Here is a 20,951-nt window from a genome sequence, read left to right as displayed (position 1 = left end):
ACAACACATCAGGACTTGCACAAAGAGTGGGTGGGGGCCATTCTCTCTCCAAGCTTATCTATTAATAGAGTATGGTCCAATTACTATTTAGCCTCATGTGCTTGGGACCTCAGTGCATCAACTCAAGCCTCAGCCCATTACATTTAGTCTCCTCAGGATTTAGAGTCTGCTCTCTATCTGTATAGAAGCTGTCAAAGGTTAAAGTCCTCTTCAGTTTCTTGCTCATTCTGTCTAATAATCAAAGACAAACTAGCAAAGAAAAACAGAAAAAACTGGAGTCTTTCTTTGGGGGAGGGGCTGCGTGGTGTTACCGAGCTTCCTCTCCAGACTGCGGGGGGCAGCAGTGAGGCACTAGCCCGACTGTGCTGCGCCTGCGCTCTGAGATCCCAGAGTCACTGGGGGGGGGGGGGGGGAAGGAAGGGGCGGCCAGGTCCCGAGAGACTCCAGCTGTTTGGGGTTGTATTCTTCACCCCCGGTGTTTTTAGCTTCTCTATTGGGCTGCTGACTTGCTGCAGGAGCAAAGTATCTAATCCTGTAGCGAAGCTCTCCCCGCAGAGACGGCTGCGATCACTCCCCACCCCCTCTCCAGTCTGCTCCCATGCTCTCACTGCCGCTGCCCACTGCCTGCGCCTGATCTAAAACCGTCCTAGCCCTCCAGTAAAGACAGACCTTTCTTGGCGAATCTCAAGGATGGCTTCTCTTGGTAACTATTTGTGGGTTTTTTTCAGTCAAGCATTAATTCAGAGGCTTGTAATGAAATGATAGTGAGAGAAAGCGTGGAGCTACACAGCTATGTGCCTCCTCTCCGCCATCTTAACCGGAAGTCCGCCTCATAATTCCCTTCATATTTGTCTATCCCTGTTTAGATTGTGAAGCCCTTGAGGGTAGGGAATGTTTTTGCCTTTTTTTGTGTCTCCAGTTTTTAGCAAAGGGACTAGCACTGACTGATACCAATTTATTAAGACAAAGCAATTAAAGAAAATTCATTATCATCTTTACCATTATGACCCAAGAATGGACTTTTCAATCAGAGAACTCCTATAATGTTCTTTGCCTCTATTAGGATGTGAACTTACCAAGAGCAGATTGTTCTGTATTTCTATTTAAATTTCCACAGCACAATATAAATTGGTAATGCTCTTTTCTTCTTCCCCACTCTCTTCCCTTCTCCATTACTCCTTCCTTCCATTCCTATTTTCTTCCCTCCTTCTTTTCCTTTCGTTCTTTCTTTCTTTTTCTGTTTTTTTAAAACAGATGATGAAATTAAAATGCTAGAGAGATTAGATGATTTCCCCAGAAGTCTAACATGTAGTAAGAAGTAACATTTAGAATTTCAGTCTAGGTCCTCTGATTCCAAAGACAATATTTTTCCACTTTGGCAAAATGCAACAGGTTGCTTCAGGAAGGAATGAGCACGTCATCATTAAAGAGGTCTTCATTTCATAAAAAGACTGAATTACCATTTGTTGTCAATGTTGGTGAAGGGATTCCTATGTAGGTCTGGGTTAAACTAGATAACCTCTGAAGTTCCACCAGTTCTGGAATTTCTGTGATGCTTTTAGCCTAATATTCCCTTTGGTCTGATTTTAGTTCCAGGCTCTACTCTCAAATGGACATTACTGTTATATTGTCCAATTTTATTTACTACCCATTCCTGGAGTTCAGTTTATAACTTGCCATTACCTTCTGTGGACTTCTGCCCTCTCTTTCCCCATTTTACTAGAGTGTTTTGATATAGAATGCTTTGATGATATTTGATAGCCCTGACCTAAAATACTTTTGGCAAGGCCTGTCGCCTCTCCATTGGGAATGCTTTTCAGAACTAGGTGACATGGTTTGAAATTCAGATAACTTCTTTCTGAGAATTTAAATTTGTCAAGTTAATAAAATTACCCATATTGTTGAAAAATGAGCAAAGGTAGAGGAGGCAGGAGGAAGTATCAGAAAGTGGGACAGAGGAAAAGTCAGGGAAGTAGGTGATGTTAATATCCCTTAAAGCTAAGGTAGCCCTCTGATGCCGATAACAATAAAATTACTCATGAGTCATGAGGAACAAGACTGTCTTGACAATGTCTGATCAATGATTAAAGCTAGGTAAGAAATGAGACAGAGAAGGACCTTTTTTACCTAGTAAAAAAAAAAATCAGTCTAGGAGGGGGGAGACCCTCAGAGTTTTTTCACCAAAACGGAAACTATTGCAATTTACAACCACTGAATCAATCAGGGCTCAAACAGTTTTTGACCACTGAAACCCCATCCCCTTCTAAGGGACAGGGACACAGCAGATTTCTTGCAAGGGATCAAGAGTTCATACATGCATCTGGAAATATCATCAATAAGTGATAAAGTATAAATGAATAACTAGGAAGTTGTAGAGCCTTGAGTTCACACTATTTAATAATTGTTTGAAGGAATGAGGATGTTCAATCTGAAAAAATTAAAATATAGGGGATATATATTAACTGTTTTCAAATCCATTTGGTGAGTTAGGTTGGGGAGGATATATTAGATTTGTTCCATTTTGTTAGTAGAGGGAAGAAGAGAAGAAAAAAAAGTCAAATTTTGGGATAATTGAAAGGAAAAAAAGATATAAACAACAACTTCCTAATATGAGAGCTGTCCAAAAGTGCAATGAGCTGCCTTGAGAGGTGATAAGACTCCCCCCCCCCAAAAAAAAAAAAGTGGAGTTCCTTAAGCAAAAGTTGGAGGAGTATAGTTAGGGAATTTATAATGGTGATTCCTCTCCAATAGTCCTTTCAATGGGCCAGATGACTGATGAAGTCTCCTCCTATTCTCAGATTTTTTGATTCTGTGAAATGATTTTTCTTAGAATAAATGATTCCCCTTCCTCTCTTCTCTTCTCTGTCTGTCTGCCTCTGTCTGTTTCTGCCTCTGTCTCTGTTTATCTGTGTCCCTTTGTCTTCTTCTTTCTGTCTCTCTGTTTATATCTGTCATTGTCTCTGTCTTTTTGTCTCTCTCTGTCTCTCTGTTTCTGGTCTGTCTTCTCTTTCTGTCTCTGTCTGTGTTTATCTCTCTCTGTCTCTTTCTGTCATTCTGTCTCTGTGTCTTTATATGTGTGGCCATTTTTTCAAATACATATAAATATTAATTATTAATTAATGTTATTAATTATGTTACACATTCATTTAATGGTGTCACTTAATTTGTAGTATCTTTGAACCAGGTATTCTCCAACAGATGCTAATAATGCAACTATGTAGAGGGAGGAGTCTGTGAAATATTTATATTATATATGGATTCTTATTCTTGGAAAAGCTTGGGAATTCCTGTTTCATGAGATTCCATGCTTCTCTCTGCCTGGTAGGACAGCTCAGTAGGAAACTTTTAGCTGTGAAAGCTTTGGTGTCTTGATAGTGCTGAAAAACCATTTACATGATGGCGCAAAGGCGAATAATATACACAATTTTTACAGATAGTTGATCTGGGTTCCCTTGGAAATTAGAGCAAGCTGAGAAGTGTAGACTGAGTTTAACTTTGTTTCTTTGTTTCTTCCAACTAGAATGTCAAATCTAATTTAAGGAATGGGAACCTATTGAAATGATACTGTCTTCCAAGGAGAAGGTTTACAGATTATGAAGCCAAATCTGCTCATTGTAAGGCCTGGGTCCAAATGTATCAGTGAATAAACTCATAGAATATTAGATCTGGGAGAGATTTTATAAGTTATCTAAATCAGGCTTATTATTTCACAGGTGAGGAAACTGAGTCTCAGAGAAGGAGAGATCACTGCTTTCTCACAAGAGAACCAGGATTAGAATCAAATCTCTTTGGCCCTAACCCAGTGCTCTTTCCATGATAGTGCTATTATCTTTCTAATGTTAACAGCAGGCCCAAGACAGTATCGTAGGGCTGACCTGGGAATTTTCAATGAAAAATAGGCTGCATCTAAGTTAGGCAAAGGCTCTTCCCAAAAAGGAGAAGGCATGCATCTTTGAGAGAGGCCACAAGGCACTTCAGTACTCAATGCCACATTAAAGAATGATCTCTTGTTCCTCTTTGGCTGATCGTGTGGGTCTTAGAGATTTGTAGTATTTTTTGGCAGCGACATCCTCTGAGTGCTAAGTTCTGAAAAGTAGTCAGGCAAATCAATTTCCTCACACTAATTTGCAAATGGGTATGCTAATGGGCGCTACTGGCAGCTAATTTTCATCAGGGGAAATAGTTGCGTATTCAAAATGGCTATGCATAGACCCTTAAAATTGTGATTTCTCTTGAAAGGCAGTTTATGAGAGAGGTCTCTATGTCTGGGCTAAAGTGAAAATCCAATCTCCAATACTGAGAAATTACAGTCTGATAAGCCACATTATTTAATAAGAAAACAAAAATGGAACTTGGTCCAACGGGGCCAAAATCATTGGGAGAAACTGATGAAGTCTCATGCATAATTCCCACTGCATTGACTAGAAGTGTCTTCTCTTAAAAAAAGTCTTTGTGTTTGTTTTATGTACCCAGTGTGTAGCTCTACCCTTAATCCTATTGCCTCTGCTCATGGATTATTGGGAAGTATGAGACAAACAGGACAGCTATATGTAGAAAGAATGGTTTCAGAAGTTTTCCCTTGATTTCTTGTCTACCAAATGTGATTCTGAAGGTAAGATAAATGTGGTAATGAGTTTTCTTTAATGTAGCCAGGTTTGTGTAAATAAAATAGCAAACTTGCCCATACACAAATGGGAGTCGTGTACGATGCCACCTGCAAATATAAGCAAGGACGAGCACATATGTTCTGGATTCGTTCTGAGACAATTTCAGATGCAGATTTGTGTTTATGCATTTACCAAGTAATTAGCCGTCCATTCATTCATTAGCAGTAGCAAGAACTTCTTGCAAAGACTTCCCCACCCCCACTCCCCCACACCTCTACCCCCACCCTGCAGTGGCACTTCTGAGAAGACAGAAGGGACATAAAATATGTCAGGCAAGATGGGAAAACAAATCAGAAAAAGAAAATCACATGTAATATTGGAGAAGAATGTTAGTTGTGTAAATGGGGTTTTCTAAGACAAGTGCTTTAGATCTCTACTTAGTGCCTCTCTTTGATGACATTTCCCCACATACAAAATGGGTAATAATAATAATCTAACAGAATTTGCTATGTGCCAGGCCTGGGCTTGATTCTCAAAGCAACCTTGGTGCTATTATTATTGTCATTTTACAAATGTGGAAACTGAGGCAAACGGAGGTTCAGTAATTTTCCAGATCACACAAGTTAAGTGTCCAACACTGGATTTGAACTCAGGTCTTTCTGATTCCATGTCCAGTGCTCTATTCACTTACCACTTAGCTGCCACAAAGTTGAGAGTATAGGATACATGATTGTTAGAGTATCCAGAATGTTATCAGTTCAGTAAGTGTCATTCTTACATCTCTGTACGTTATAATAATGTATTACTTTTGAAAAATGCTTTATACTTTCACAAACAGCATCTCATTTCTTAGCTGAGCTTTTCTTAAATATACTTCTGGAAGAACAAGCCAAGATGGAACCATCAAACATATGAGAACAGAAAAAGAGTTGGGGGAGTGAGTTCTGCTGAAACAGAGATCTATCAAAGTAGGAGAGACAGGACAGCGGTGTACAAGAGACATTTGACTAGTTTTGCTTCAAAGATACTAATTGTAAGTGCTTACCACTATATTTGGCACACAGTAGTTGTGAAATAAATATCTGTTCCTTTCTTGAGTCCTTCCCTTAACCTTACAAGTCAGAACTAAGAGAAATGGGTAGAAATTGAAAAGCGACAGATGTTGGATAAATTTGGAGGGAGGTAGGGGAACCTCTAAAATTTCAGCTATGCAAAAGTTTAGTTGTCTGACTTGAGAAATAGTGAGTTCTTTCTCACTAGAAGTCTTCAAGTAAAAGCTAAATGGCAACTTGTTCCTTATGATATAAAACAGAGGCATCACACACACAGCCAGTGGCTCACATTGAAACCATAATACTTTCAGATGTGGCCCAAACTGGATAAAAATTTATTTGGAAATATGTAACAAAATAAAAATGCTATGAATATGAATATTATATTTTAAAACTTTGTCAGTATTTGGCTTTTAGGGATCCTTATGTACAGATTACTAGCTATCCCCCATTTCTGTGTGAGTTGGGCTTCGCTGATAGAGAAGAGAATTGCCAATCAAGAAACTTTTATTAAGTACTTACTATGTGCCAGGTACTGGGGATACAGAGAAAGGTAAAAAAAGCTTCTGGCCTCAAGGAGTTTACAATCTAATAGAAGGAGATAATGTGCAAACAATGGTGTATTCACAAAATGTATACAGAATAAATTGGAGATAATCTCAGAGGAAAAGCATTATTATTAAGAGAGTCAAGGAAAGGCATCATGTAGAAGGTAGAGTTTTAGGTAAGATGTAAAGTGGGGGTGCAGCTAGGTAGCATAGTGGATAGAATGCTGGACCTGAAATCAAGAAGACTTTTCTTCCTGAGTTCAAATCTTATCTCAGCTACTTATGTGACTTGGGGCATGTCACTTAACCCTATTTGCCTCAATTCCTCATCTGTAAATTGAAAAGGAAATGGTAAACCAGTCCAGTACCTTTGCCAACAAAATTCTTTAAATGGGGTCACAGAATCAGACACAAGTAAAATGTCTCATAATAACAATAAAAAAGAAAGCCAGGAGATAAAGATGAACAAGGAGTAAGGAAGAGATTTCGTAAATCCAGATATGGGTAAGGCTAGCTTGGCTCTAATATTCCTTCCAATTCTGAGAATCTTTGAGAGAGCACTAATTATATTGGGAGAAAGTTTCCTAATAAGATTTGCTGAGTAAATCACTGAAATAAATATAATATGAAAAGGAGTTGGTAAGTATAGGGGATAAGTTAGTAGTTTTATTTAAGCAAAATGGAATCCGCTTGCAAATGTTTGGCATTTAGTCAGTCAACCCCCTACTCCTATCTCCACCTAGTTCTCGTGTGTTCTTTGTTCTGTTTTTGAAGAGATCAAATGACATCAGAAGGGTGATGTCTTGATTTATAAGTGATTGGGATTTAAATGAAGCAGGGCTATATAAAGTCATCAGCCTCACTCTTTCCTCTGGAACAATCTGGGTCCCCTAGCAAGACATAGGTCAAGATGACTGTTATAGGCCCAGATGCAATAGGGTACGTTGGCTTTTTTCTGCTAAGGTATTTCTTAGGTCTCAGTTTGTCTGAGGCAATGTCCATTTAATAATTAAAGGCTAGGTATGCTGGCTATTCCAGTACACAGTTATAGCAGTACTTCATCTGGATATTCATCACATGTGAAATATGTGATACTTACATATTTCTATAGTCTTGCACTTTTGTGAATAAATTGGGAAAGTGCATTCTCATAGCCCATGAACTGTGATCTTTTTGAGGGCAGGGATGTTTTTTGTCTTTCTTTGTATCCCCAGTGCTTAGCACAGTGCATGACATAGAGTAGGTGCATAATAAATGCTTATTGATTGACTGTGTCCAAATCTAATCACTTCACTTTCATAGCCCTCAGTTTCCATTTTGTTGTTATTGTTCCTTTTTCCATTTATGTTTTTGTAGTTAATATCTGTTTTTTTTTTTTTTTTTGGTCCTTCTAACTTCATTTTGAATGAATTTATATGTCTTTATATGCTTTTCTGTATTTATATATTCATTATTTTTCACAGAAGAGTTGTATGCCATTGTTTCCATATACCACATTTGGTTTAGCTATTCCTGAATCAGAATTTATTTACTTTGCTTCCAGATCTTTGCTACTGCAAAATGTATAGCTATATGTATTTTTGAGTATGTAGTGCTTTTAAACCTTGATTTCCTTGATCCCTCAGGTGAAGAGTACTTTCGTAGCATAATTTTAAATGGCTTTCTGGGATGATTGGATCAATTCACAGCTCCACCAATAGTGTATTAGCTTGCGTGTCTTTGCAATAACCTATTATTCCATTCTTTGGCTATCTTTGCCAATTTTCTGGGTATGAGCTGAAATTTCAGAGTTTTCCTTATTTGCAAATTTTTTTGGGGACTGCTTCCTAGAACCTTTCTGGAAGAATGCATTGTTCTCTTAAGTGGGCTATAGACATACTGTCCCATTCATCAGCAGATACTTGAAATTTCATTATCAGCTTATTATACTTGAAATTCTTGTTCAAACATGTTATATTTGAAATTTTATCATCATCATCATTTTTGTTAAAAGGAAAATTCTCATGGGAGGGCCAAAATATTACCCTGTTACCAGTCATTGATATTTTCTTCTAAATAAGAGATCTGAGAGTGAGTTTTGATGTGGGGCAGAAGGAGGAAGGTGGTATAGCATGGGTGGGAAAATGAAGAAAATGAGAACGTTGAGAGTATAATAGAGGACTATGTAGGGAATAGCAGATAAGAGAGGAGAACGGCACAAAATACAGATGACAAGAGCATCATCTTTACATTGTTCAATTTCCCCCAACCTCCACTGTTGCTTTGGTTGAATGAGTCTTACTTTTGAAACTGTATCCTATTTCAGTCTAAAAGTCTTTGATAGGATAACAAATCTAGAACTGGAACTGGAAGAACTGGAAGAAACCTGAGAAGCTATCTATTCCAACCCTAACATTTTACAGAATAAGAAACTGAGGCCCAGAATCATTAGACAGGTAATGAGTGTTAGAGGAAGCATCTGAAACCATGTTCTCCAATCATGGAACAAATGGTTTGTCCAGTGTACCATGATATCTCTGTCTTTCAATGAATGCCAAACAAGACTATCACAGTGACCTTCTAAATAGTTTTATTTGACTAAAATGGAAACCAGTTTCTCTGACTGAATCGGCCAAGTAATTATTTTGAATGTACCATAAGATGTTCAAAATGAATGATTAAGCCATTTAAGTCTATGGACCACCCCAATGACTCATTCTCTCCACTTCTGATTTGAGTTTTGCCTGTTGACTTGAGATGTATTCTACCTATTATTTTTTATATAGCTGCTCATCTGCTCATTTGATAAGTAGTATGGCATGAAGACTAGAATCCTGGATGTGAATCTTCTTGAAATATATAACTAGGAATGAAATTGCTAGATGAAATAGTGTGGACGTTGAATGAAGAAGACCTGGGTTCAAATTTTTACTCTGATTTAGTTTGACCACAGGCAAATCACTCAATTTCATAGCCATAGTTTACTCATTTGTGAAATGTGAAAACTTTTAAGGTTCCTTCTATCTCTAAATATATAATTTTATAATGAAAACTATGGTAATATGGGATCATAATGCGTCTCTATGTGCAATTAGTAAGTTAGACCCCAAGGTGATGAATTATTTAGTCACTAACTCTGAGTGACCATTTTAGATAACTCTTAGAAAGGTGGATATGTTCCTTCATGGAGGAAATACCACCACTACATAACAATGTGAAGGGTGGGTTCTTTTTCTGTGAACTTGTCATCTTTTGATATGTTTCATGATTACTTGTGTACCTCTCACATTCTTTTTGAGATGGTAAATTTTTCATGTAGTAGGGGCATTGATCACTTATTTTTAAAGTTTTGTTGATTTTCTTAAATAAAGTATTAACAAAGAAATTATAGCAAGTTATCAGCAGGATAATACACCACAACCAAGTAGGATTTACACCAGGAATGCAGGGCTGGTTCAATATTAGAGAAACTATTAGCATAATTAACTCTATCCACAACCAACCCCACAGAAATCATATGATTATCTCAATAGATGCAGAAGAAGCATTTGACAAAATCCAATACCCATTCATATTAAAAAAAAAATGAGAGAGTACAGGAATAAATAAGATTTTCCTTAAAATGATCCTTAAAATGCTAAATAATAGCAACTATTTAAAACTATCAGCAAGCATCAAAAATAATGGGGATAAACTAGAATCATTCCCAATAAGATCAGGGGGAAACAAGGTTGCTTATTATCACCATTACTATTCAATATTGTATTAGAAATATTAGCTTTAGCAATGAGAAGAAAAAGAAATTAAAGGAATAAAAGTAGCTAATGAGGAAACCAAATTATCACTCTTTGCAGATAATATGATGCTATACTTAGACAATCCTAGAGAATCAACTAAAAACTACTAGAAACAATTCACAATTTTAGCAAAGTTGCAGGACACAAAAAAAATCTAGATAAATTATCAGCATTTCTATGTGCTATCAACAAAGTCCAGCCGCAAGAGATGCAAAAAGAAATCCCCTTTAAAATAACTGTAGATAATATAAAATATTTGGGAACCCAACTGCCAAGACAAAGTCAGGAACTATATGAACACAATTATAAAATGTTTTCCACACAAAGTCAGATCTAATCAACTGGAAGAACATCAAGTGCTCATGGGTAAGCCCAGCTAATATAATGAAAATGACAATTCTACTTAATCTATTTATTTAGTGTCATACCAATCAAACGCTCAAGAAATTATTTTACAGAGCTAGAAAAAATAACAAAGTCCATCTGGAACAACGAAAGTCAAGAATTTAAAGGGAATTAATGAAAAAAATGCAAATGAAGGTGGCATAGCTATACTACCAGAACTATATTATAAAGCAGTGATCATCAAAATCATTTGATACTGCCTAAGAAATAGAGTAGTCAATCAGTGGAGTAGGTTTGGTTCACAAGACATAAATCAACGACTATAGTAAGCTTGATAAACCCAAAGATCTCAGCTTTTAGTATAAAAACACTATTTGACAAAAAATGTTGGGAAAATTGGAAGTTAGTATGATAAAATTTTGTTGATTTTAAAAAAACATTTTATACCATCATCATTCCCTTACATGTTATACCTACCCTATAGAAGCCTCTCTTGTAATAAAGAACAGTGAAGCAAACTGGACAAAATATTGACTTATCTGGACCACAAATACTATAATCTTTCAGCTCTTTATCAAGATAAAAACCATTTTGTCCTCATTTTTGTATTCTCATTGCCTAGCAAAGTAGTTTTTTGTTTGTTTTGGAAGTAGTGGGCACAGAAAATAAGCTGAAAAGATTTTAAGCTAAATTCTAAAACCAATAACTTGATTGCCTCCACACCCACTTGATTTTCCCTTGACCTGCAGGCAGATGTTTCTGTGGCTTGAGTAGTCCCCTGGTATGACACTTTGAGATGCAAATGTGTACTTTCCTGTTTCCCCATTGTTCACCTCCAGTGCCAAAATATAACATTCTAGTCTAAAATCTTTCTTAGTTATCTGCCTAAAGGAAGGAACTAGACCAAGAATGGTCTATTTCTTTCTGTAGGATTTAGCATTTTGAGGCTTTTAGTTGTATCTGGAGAATTAACAGATTGCTAACAAGGAGGCCTCCCCCGTCCAATATCATGATGAGAAGATTACTATAAGTTTCATCTGGTATTTACTGTTGAGTAGGGGACTGACACGGGAACATTCCATCCTCCATCCCTTTCATTTCCCACTTTCCTTATGATTCTAGGACGAAGAGAGTGTTGACTTTTGTTCCAAACATATGTCTCTTTTAGTGGGACTCCCCCTCCAAACCCTCGGGATACGGAGCAACTAGTTTGTGTGCCAGTAGTTCTGTATTTTTGGATGACGGAAAATTGATTTTTCTCCTCTTAGCAGGTGTGGTCTCAGAGTGTGTCTTTCCCTTCATATCCTCTCATCAATAGTAAAAGATGGTATACAAAGAACTCTCTGAATACTAGATACAGTGACACCTAGAACATAAGATCCTAGAAATCGAAACTAACTCCCTCCTTCCCTCCCCCCATTTATCTGGATATTGACAGTTCAGGATTTAGTCTTTTATTTTTCTGGTATTTTTATCCTCTGATTAATGATAACAAGCAGCAGAGCATAATGGATAGACTGGACTGGGAGTTAGCAAAGTCTTTATTGTTTACTGCAAATTCAATCTGAGTCAGGTAAGTGACAACTTTCAAACTAGTTCTTATTGCCTTAGACTACGTTACTTGAAGAATGTATATAGCTTCCACAAAGAGGAAGAGGGTAGTTTCACTGTCCTCTGGTTAGAATTTGCTACATGTAAAATACTAAGTAATAGAAGCTTGGTACATGAGCAGACCACCTAGATAGCATTTTTCACATATTCTTTTTATCACATTGCTAATAAGTTAAAGACCAGATCTTGATCTGGGCTTACACCAAACCCCTATTACAGTTTTATTAATTTATTAACAGTGTGATAGGAAGAACACTGAGAAATTGTGAGGGGTATGAAGATAAGAGAAAAAGAGATCTAAAAACAATGACATATGAAAAATGTTGAAACAAGGATGATATAAAAATGTCTATTAAAAAAAGAAAACAAAGGGAGGATATAAAAGTGGTTTTTAATATTGAGTTACCTTCTATCATAGGGATTAAACTAATTCCAGAGGGTAAGACAAGGATAAGATAGATAGAAATTACAAGAAGAAGGTTTTATCCCAGCTTAAAGAAAAACTTTCTAAAAATTAGAACCTTCTGTTCAATTATATGTCTCTTAAAGAGAGATATTTAAGTGTTACTGAAAAGCCCATGAAGAAACTGGAAGGCCATAGAGTAGGAAAGAATCCTGTTATAGGTGGGAGGTTGAATTGGACAAATTCTAAAGTTCCTTTGTGATTCTCAGGAAGAAGAGGTATGACCCTAAAGAAATGAAGTTTGTTTTATATGTGCTTCATTGTTAGGTTTAAAAGAGATTATAAAAAAGAAGTTCTAGAAATATTTTGGTCCATAGTAACATCATTGGAATGGAAAGAATTTCCCAATGTGATTATTTTGAAGATAAATATTACTTGGATATTTAAATATTACCAAGATATTCAAGTTTTAGCATCATAGTATCTCAGATCTAGAAGGTACCTCACAGGCCATTTCTTTAGTTCAATCGTACCTGAACAAGAATCCACTTTACATCACACTGTATCTGTTGAATTTATAATTATTCTCATTTTTTGATAAAAATTCATATATCATATATGGTAAAATCTAGGTCCATTAAAATTTTTTTCAGCACATAAGTTCTCAAAATGGCAATTGAGGAGTTAATCTTTTGTCCTCTGGGCCCACTGGAATGTTTATCGACTTAGAGTGAAGACCTCCTTTCTTCCTTTCTCACAGTGAGTTAAGTCAGCCTCTGCTTTGTTTGACGCTGCCCATTTGAGGAAAGCTTATCCCTGACCTTCTGCCAGAGAGACTGATGACAAGGACAGTTTGCACTAACCTTGACATTCACCGGGGTAAATGGCTTTTTCCACAAGTAGTCAGCAAACAAGGAGAGCCAGTCAAGAGCTAATGAATCTGTACCTGAGAGAAACTGAACAACAATTGTGCTTTTAAAGAAGAAAGGGGTCCTTGGAAGATGTAGTTCCATCTGGGGCTTAGAGGTTGGAAGAAATTAACTTATGTACTCCATGTGGCTGAAAAATAAATATATAAATACAGCTCCCAAGAGTAAAAGCAGATATGAGGTATCTTCTTCCATGTTGACTCCCTAGGGTTCTCTGCCTTAAAAGAACTATCCCTGCCATTCATTACTGCCATAGGAAGGCAGTACCATTTTTTGCATGGGCAGGATGGTAGGGCTCTTCATTTCAGCCACTTTTTCTGTGATTCAATGTAAATGTTTCATGATGAAATTTAAGGGAAGTAAACAAAAGGACAGTTAAATGTCTAAAGGGTGGGGAGGGGAAGGCTGGGGAGAAAAGGAAGTATTTTTGCATCTTCAACATCTCTACAACACATTTATCCTAAAGTCTACAAAAACATTCTAGAATGAGACTTCTAGAGGAAGAGGATAGTTTCACGGTCCTCTGGTTAGAATTTGCTACATGTAAAGTACTAATAATGGAAGCGTGGTACATGACCATACAACCTAGATAGCATTTTTCATATATTCTTCATATCACATTGCTAATAAGTTAAAGTCCAGATATTGACCTGGGCTTAAACCAAACCCCTATTACAGTTTTATTAATTTATTAACAGTGTGATAGGAAGAACAGTCACAGAATTTTATAATTGAGAGGGGCTCAGTAGCAATCTAGTCTTATTTAGTCAAATAAATTTCTTCATAACATACTCAAGAGGTCATTGCCTATCCTTTGTTTGATGACTTTCAATGAGAGGAATTCTTTACCTTTTGGGAAAGCCCATTATACTTCTGAGAAGCTCTAATTCTAAGGAAGTTTTTTTCCCTTTTCTTCACTCTCCTCAAACTGAAGACTAAATCCATCTCTTTGAAATTCCCACATATTGCTCTTGGTTCTGCCATTAGGGCTGAGCATAAAAATAAAATCAATCCTTCCATTTTATACAATAGCTCTCAAATACTTAAAGATACCTATCATATCCCTGTTGAGTCTTTTCTTCTCAGATGAAGTCTGTTTCCACAAATGACTTTTCCCTGAGAGATCACAGCTGCTAGTTAATGCTTACCCACTTCCAAATTGTTCTTTACAAATTAAACTAAAAAATATTCAGTCAGGTGGTAGCACTTCCTATCCAAGGGTCAGCTAAAGTCCCAACTCCTGCATGAAGATATTTTCAGACAATTCTAGTCTTTCTTTTCTTTTTTCTGGTTTACTATTAATAATCACCTATACTACATAATTTAACTTATTTTTAATGTCTTTTTTGTTGTTTTGTTTTGTTTCTTGGTATTACACATATGATTAATTCTACTTTATCATATCTATATTTATCTTAAGATTCTTGAGAGAAGGGGTCATATCTTACACATTTTCATTCTTTACACTTTTGCCCTAGACATATAGAAAGTGTTCATTTTGGTGGATGAACTAGCTAAAGACTTACTGGACTTGACCAGCTTCATCCTAAGAAACTTCCAAATATCTGGTATTCATAGTTTGATGGCAACATAATTGAGCCCATTTCTTGTTCTTTCTGTTGTTGATGTTGTTTTCATGAGACTTGGATTCCTTAGTGTGGCAGAAGGTTCAGAAGTTCAGTGATTATGAAGGCAACTGAAGCAAGCATTATGGAGTACTTAGAACTTGATCATATATCAAAGACACCAAGATCATCCACTGCACTTCAAATTATCTCACTACTGCTATAGGATGATCCTGCAAAAGAGACTGAGGCTGATGACTTTGTGTACTTTTGCCTTACTCAAATCCAATTCACATACAAATTAAGACATCACCTGTGATATCATTGGTTCTCTTTAAAAAATGAAGGACAACAATAGCAACACTTCCTTCACCAAAATGGCAAAAAGCACAATATGACATTGGGAAATATGGATGGGACCAATATAGAACTTTTGGAAAAAGCTGGATTTATTTTCCTTGACTTAAAATGACTTCAAAGAACTTGAGAACTACAGAGTGGAATGCAAGAAAACATTCCAGGGATCCTCAAACTATGGCCCGCAGGCCAGATGCGGCAGCTGAAGATGTTTATCCCCCTCACCCAGGGCTATGAAGTTTCTTTATTTAAAGGCCTACAAAACAAAGTTTTTGTTTTTACTATAGTCTGGCCCACCAACAGTCTGAGGGACAGTGAACTGGCCCCCTATTTAAAAATTTTGAGGACCCCTGACTAAACCATTTATTTGGTAGTCAAATTGAGGTCATGAATAGGCTAATATCCTGGCTGACTTTAGGGGCCAATTGGTAGCACAGTCAATACTAGACCCCATTTTTCCCTCACTTCTCTCATCCATTGGATTAAATTGGATTAAACTTTTGTAATAATGATATTGCTGTATGAAAAGGTGCTTTTAATAATTATTGATCAGAGAAATGCAAATTAAGGCAACTTTGAGATACCACTACACACCTCTCAGATTGGCTAAAATGACAGGAAAAGAGAATGATGAATGTTGGAGGGGATGTGGAAAACTGGGACACTAATACATTGTTGGTGGAATTGTGAATGGATCCAGCCATTTTGGATAGCAATTTGTAACTATGCCCAAAGGGTTTTCAAATTATGTATACCCTTTGATCTAGCATATTTCTACTGTGCTTATCTCCCAAAAAGATCTTAAAGGAGGGAGAGGGACCCATATGTGCAAACATGTTTGTGGCAGTCCTTTTTTGGGGGCAAGAAACTAGAAACTGAATGGATACCCATCAATTGGAGAATGGTTGAATAAATTATGGCATATGAATATTATGGAATATTATTGTTCTATAAGAAATGATCAACAAGATGATTTCAGAGAGGCCTGGAGAGACTTATATGAACTGATGCTAAGTTAAATGAACAGAACCAGAACATCATTATACATGGCAACAACAAGATTATACGAGGATCTGATGGACATGGTTCTTTTCAACAATGAGATGATACAAGCCAGTTCCAATGAACCTATGATGGAGTCATCTACATTCACAGAGAGAACTGTGGGAACTGAGGATGGATCACAACATAGAATTTTCACTCTTTTTGTTGTGGTTTGCTTGAATTTTATTTTCTTTCTCATTTTCTTTTACTTTTTGATCTGTTTTTTCTTATGCAACAAGATAATTGTACAAATATGTATGTCTGTATTGGATTTAACATACTTTTTTTTTTACTATGTTTAACATATATTGAATTACATTCCATCTAGGGGAGGGGGTGGGGAGAAAGGAGGAAAATGGGAACACAAGAGTTTTTAAGGGTCAGTGTTGAAAAAGTATCCTTGCGTATGTTTTGAAAATAAAAAAAAAACTTCAATAAAAATAAAATAAATAGAAAATAATGATATTGCTGATAATAACTTTTTTTGACAACCTAGTTTCAAATAAGATATATGTTTGGGAGAATTTCTTTTGTCCCTTTTTTTGATGGATATACACTGATTACATTGAGACACATTGTTTTATGCTGAAAACACTGAGAGACAGAGAGGAGAGAGAGAGAGAGAGAGAGAGAGAGAGAGAGAGAGAGAGAGAGAGAGAGAGAGACAGACAGACAAAGAGAGACAGAGAGTGAGAGACAGAGAGAAACAGAGAGAGAGAGAGAAACACAGACACAGAGACAGACAGAGAGACAGACAGACAGACAGAGAGACAGAGAGAGACAGAGAAACAGAGACAGAGAGACAAAAAGAAACAGAGAGAGAGAAACACAGAGAGACACACAGAGAGAGACAGACAGACAGACAGAGAGCGAGACAGAGAGAGAGAGAGAGAGAGAGAGAGAAGACAGAGACAGAGACAGAGAGAGAGAGACAAAGAGAGACAGAGAGAGTGAGAGACAGAGAGAGACAGAGAGAAACAGAGAGAGAGAGAGAAACACAGACAGAGAGAGAGACAGACAGAGAGAGACAGAGAAACAGAGAGAGAGCGAGACAGAGAGAGACAGACAGAGAGAAGCAGAGAGAAAGAGAGAAACACAGACACACAGAGAGAGAGACAGACAGAGAGAGACAGACAGACAGAGAGACAGAGAGAGACAGAGAAACAGAGAGAGACAGACAGACAGACAGATAGACAGAGAGAAACAGAGAGAGAAGGAGAGAGAGGAGAGAGAGAGAGAGAGAGAGAGAGAGAGAGAGAGAGAGAGAGAGAGAGGAGAGAGAAAGAGAGAGAGAGAGAGAAGAGAGAGAGAGAAGAGAGAGAGAGAGAGAGAGAGGAGAGAGAGAGAGAGAGAGAGAGAGAGAGAGAGAGAGAGAGAGAGAGAGAGAGAGAGAGAGAGAAGAGAGAGAGAGAGAGAAAGAGAGAGGAGAGAGAGAGAGTGTTAACCCACTAAGCCATACTTCAATACCTGGGGCTGAAAAAGACTAATTGACTACTTGGGAATCATAGGTTGAGATTAGAGGATCATAGATTTAGAGTTAGAAGGGACTATAGAGGTTATCTAATCCAAATCCTTTATTTTAAAGATACAGAATTGAGGCTCAGAGACATTAAGTCATTTTTCTTAGGATCACACAGTTGGTGACTTTGCAACCTAATTTCATATCTTTCTATTACACTAAGCTAAACAATGATACCAGATTTTCCAACAGTATCAGCACAATATCAGAGCATGGTACAATAAGGACATCTGGATGGGGTAGGAAGACATTAATTTAAAAACATTGGGACCCATGAGGCACTGTGGTTGAATGGGAAGAGTCCTGCCAATGCCATTAAAAGGACCTGGATTTCCATTGTACACTGGTCAATTATCATCTGACTGATTTTGGGCTAGAAAACTAATTAGCCTTTCTGGACCTTCAGGGCCATCATCTTCAACGTGAGTGAGTTGGACAAGATGGACTTTGAGGTCCCTTCCACTTGTAACACATGATCTTAAATCTTTGTCACAGAACAACTCATATGACTTGAGTTTCATTGATATGTGTATGTGCCAATCAATCACATATTGGTAGCTTGAACTGAAATCTGAGTTTGATTCAAAGAAAAGATACATTGTGATCTAAATAAAGTGATCACCCCTGAGTGAAGTCTGTCCCAAGTAAGTGGGAAACTATAGAAGCCTCCAGAATAATGTTATTGTTGCTGCTGTTGCTAGAAGGCTTTCCAAGAAAAGATGCCTAAGTAGAAATGACAATATTTCATCTCCTGCCAGGCCAGTTGGTTCTCAGAAGACTGTTTTGGACTTTGCAATTTGAGGATTTGCAGATAGACAAACCCCACCATGCAGCAAAGGTCAGTCTAAATATCATAGATAAATGGCACCTGAACTATAAGCACAACTGTGATTTATGGGATCCATTTTGTTCTTTCTTTTACATGACAAAGTAAACATAGGCAACTCTATAGGTGGTGACCTAAAGGGTTTGACGTACTATCATTTCCTGGAATAACCCCTCTCCCGGCCAGTTGGATTTTTTCACTCATAATCATAAGATTTCTAAGCTAGAAGAAACCTTAAAGAGCATCTAGTTCAGCTGCCTTTTTATATCAGTGAGAAAACTAAGACAAAGAAGATGTAGAGTGCCCAAATGGCCTGCCCACAGTAACACAACCAGGTTAGTGACTTTATTCTCTTAAATGCCCAAAGATATGACCTTACTAGATACATTACTGCCTGACTTACCAGCCTGATTTTTTCCATTATTCTGTCTTCCCTCCAGCCTTTGTATTTTTTTTTTTTTTTTTGGTTGTTGTTTGATGGGGCTAGTGGTGGTAAACTAATCTTTGTTGCATTGTGTTTGCAAATATAAGAACTTGATGAATGAAAACATACTTTGGTTTCTGATGTTATGGTTTCAGGTTAATGAATACACATTGCCCATGATAAGTAGGTCATTACTGTGAGCTGCATCCCTGGAAACTTCCCTCTTCACACACTAGCAGTTGTATGCATGCTGCAAATCTCCTTGCAAACCCATTAGGTGCATGGAAAAGACTCCCCTCTTCTCCCAATATGCAACATTTGTAGTTGGACACAATTAAAAAAAAAAAAAAAACAACTTTGCTTGGTCTATTTTTTTCTTTTTTCTTTCTGTTTACTCTCTTTGAAATATAGCCTTGAAGTTATTACTTGTGGGTTTCCTGCTGACACCTTCCCTCAACTGGTTTGCTCATTACACTTAATAGATTTAAATAGACCTTTGGCAAACTTCAAAATTAAATGGGCTTGCCTGCCCCCTGCTTCTTCTTCCTAGGAACTAGGAAATGATGCTACCCGAGTTATCATAGATCTGTCTGGCTTGGATACTGATACAATGCTTGACTATGGTAATTCCACACCTCTGACAGGGAGCCCTCAGTGATCTGTAGCATCTCATTCTTTTTTGCTGTAAGCTCCTAAGAAGGGGCCCACACCATTGTAGACCCCTAGTTTAGAAAGAAATATTCAACTCTTAATTCTCTATATAAAGGTTTTCTACTTTGCAGATTAGCTGTGGCCAGTTTAAATCTGTGGAATGCCATAGATTTAAATTAAATTAAGAAAGTATTTTGGGCTCTCCCACTCTCTTCTTCCCCTGCCCCACCCCATCTCCAAATATAATAAACATAGAATGAATGCCAGATTCAATCAGCAGGAGATTTAGGATTATTAGCTTTTTTCACCAGTCATGTCAATGGAAAGCTAGGGATAGAAATCAAATTGAATATTTCAGTGCCATAGGGAACAATGAAACTCCCTCTATCAATAAAAGTATGTACCTCATATGCAACTTATGTCATTTGTTTTGCTTCTCATAAAAAGTTTGAATAATTATGTTGTTTATGTTATAATAATTCATGTTCAAAGAAGAGAGATGGTAGCATAGTGGGCAGAGCCTTAGAGCCAGAAAGAGTTGAGTTTACATTCTGCTTCTGAGGTATACTAGTTGTAAGATGCTGAGCATGTCTACTTGTCAATGCTTTAGGCAAAGTCCTAAGATTATAAATTCCAGAGAAACCTACATAAGTAAAAGGAGTTTCTTTACCTTCTTTCAATAACAATAAAATCATTGGCCAAGCCCCTATCCCTTATTTCTATGTTCAAAAAGTTAGGTAGAAGGAGATCTAAGTTCTAGTTCCAGCTCAGTGAGCTCCAGATCTGTGGGTCTATGACCTTGGACAACAGACTGATAGTGCTTTATCCATAAGATGAAATGGCAAGAATAGATGATCTTTAAGGTCAGTTTCTAGTTCTACAATTTCTAAGTTTCAAAGCAAGAATTCAGTGTTCACCTTCCTTTCCCTCACTCCCTTCATCTTTCCGTATTAATTTCCTTTTTGATAATCACAAGGAGGAACTTGAATAACTGAGGAGTTTGCTACTAGGATTAAGGAAATACAGTGGTTAGTAATCTTTATCATGAGCCAAGAACCCTTTTAGGTGATGTGCCCTACTACCCCAGTCAAATAAGTAATGGGAATTTCCCCTACTTTGTTCTTTTCATAAAGGAACTAGACTTTCTGGTTATATTTAGATCACCCCCAAATCCTTCACCCATCTTTCCTATGACTTCCCATCACACAGTTGGGCTCATCTGCCTTTTCTTAATTGATATCCTATTCAATTTGTGAAAATTTATTTTTAATGTCACTATACACTTATTCCTATT

Source organism: Antechinus flavipes, chromosome 2, assembly GCF_016432865.1.
Source record: "Antechinus flavipes isolate AdamAnt ecotype Samford, QLD, Australia chromosome 2, AdamAnt_v2, whole genome shotgun sequence".
NCBI lineage: Eukaryota > Metazoa > Chordata > Mammalia > Dasyuromorphia > Dasyuridae > Antechinus > Antechinus flavipes.
Note: the sequence above shows the minus strand (reverse complement) of the source record.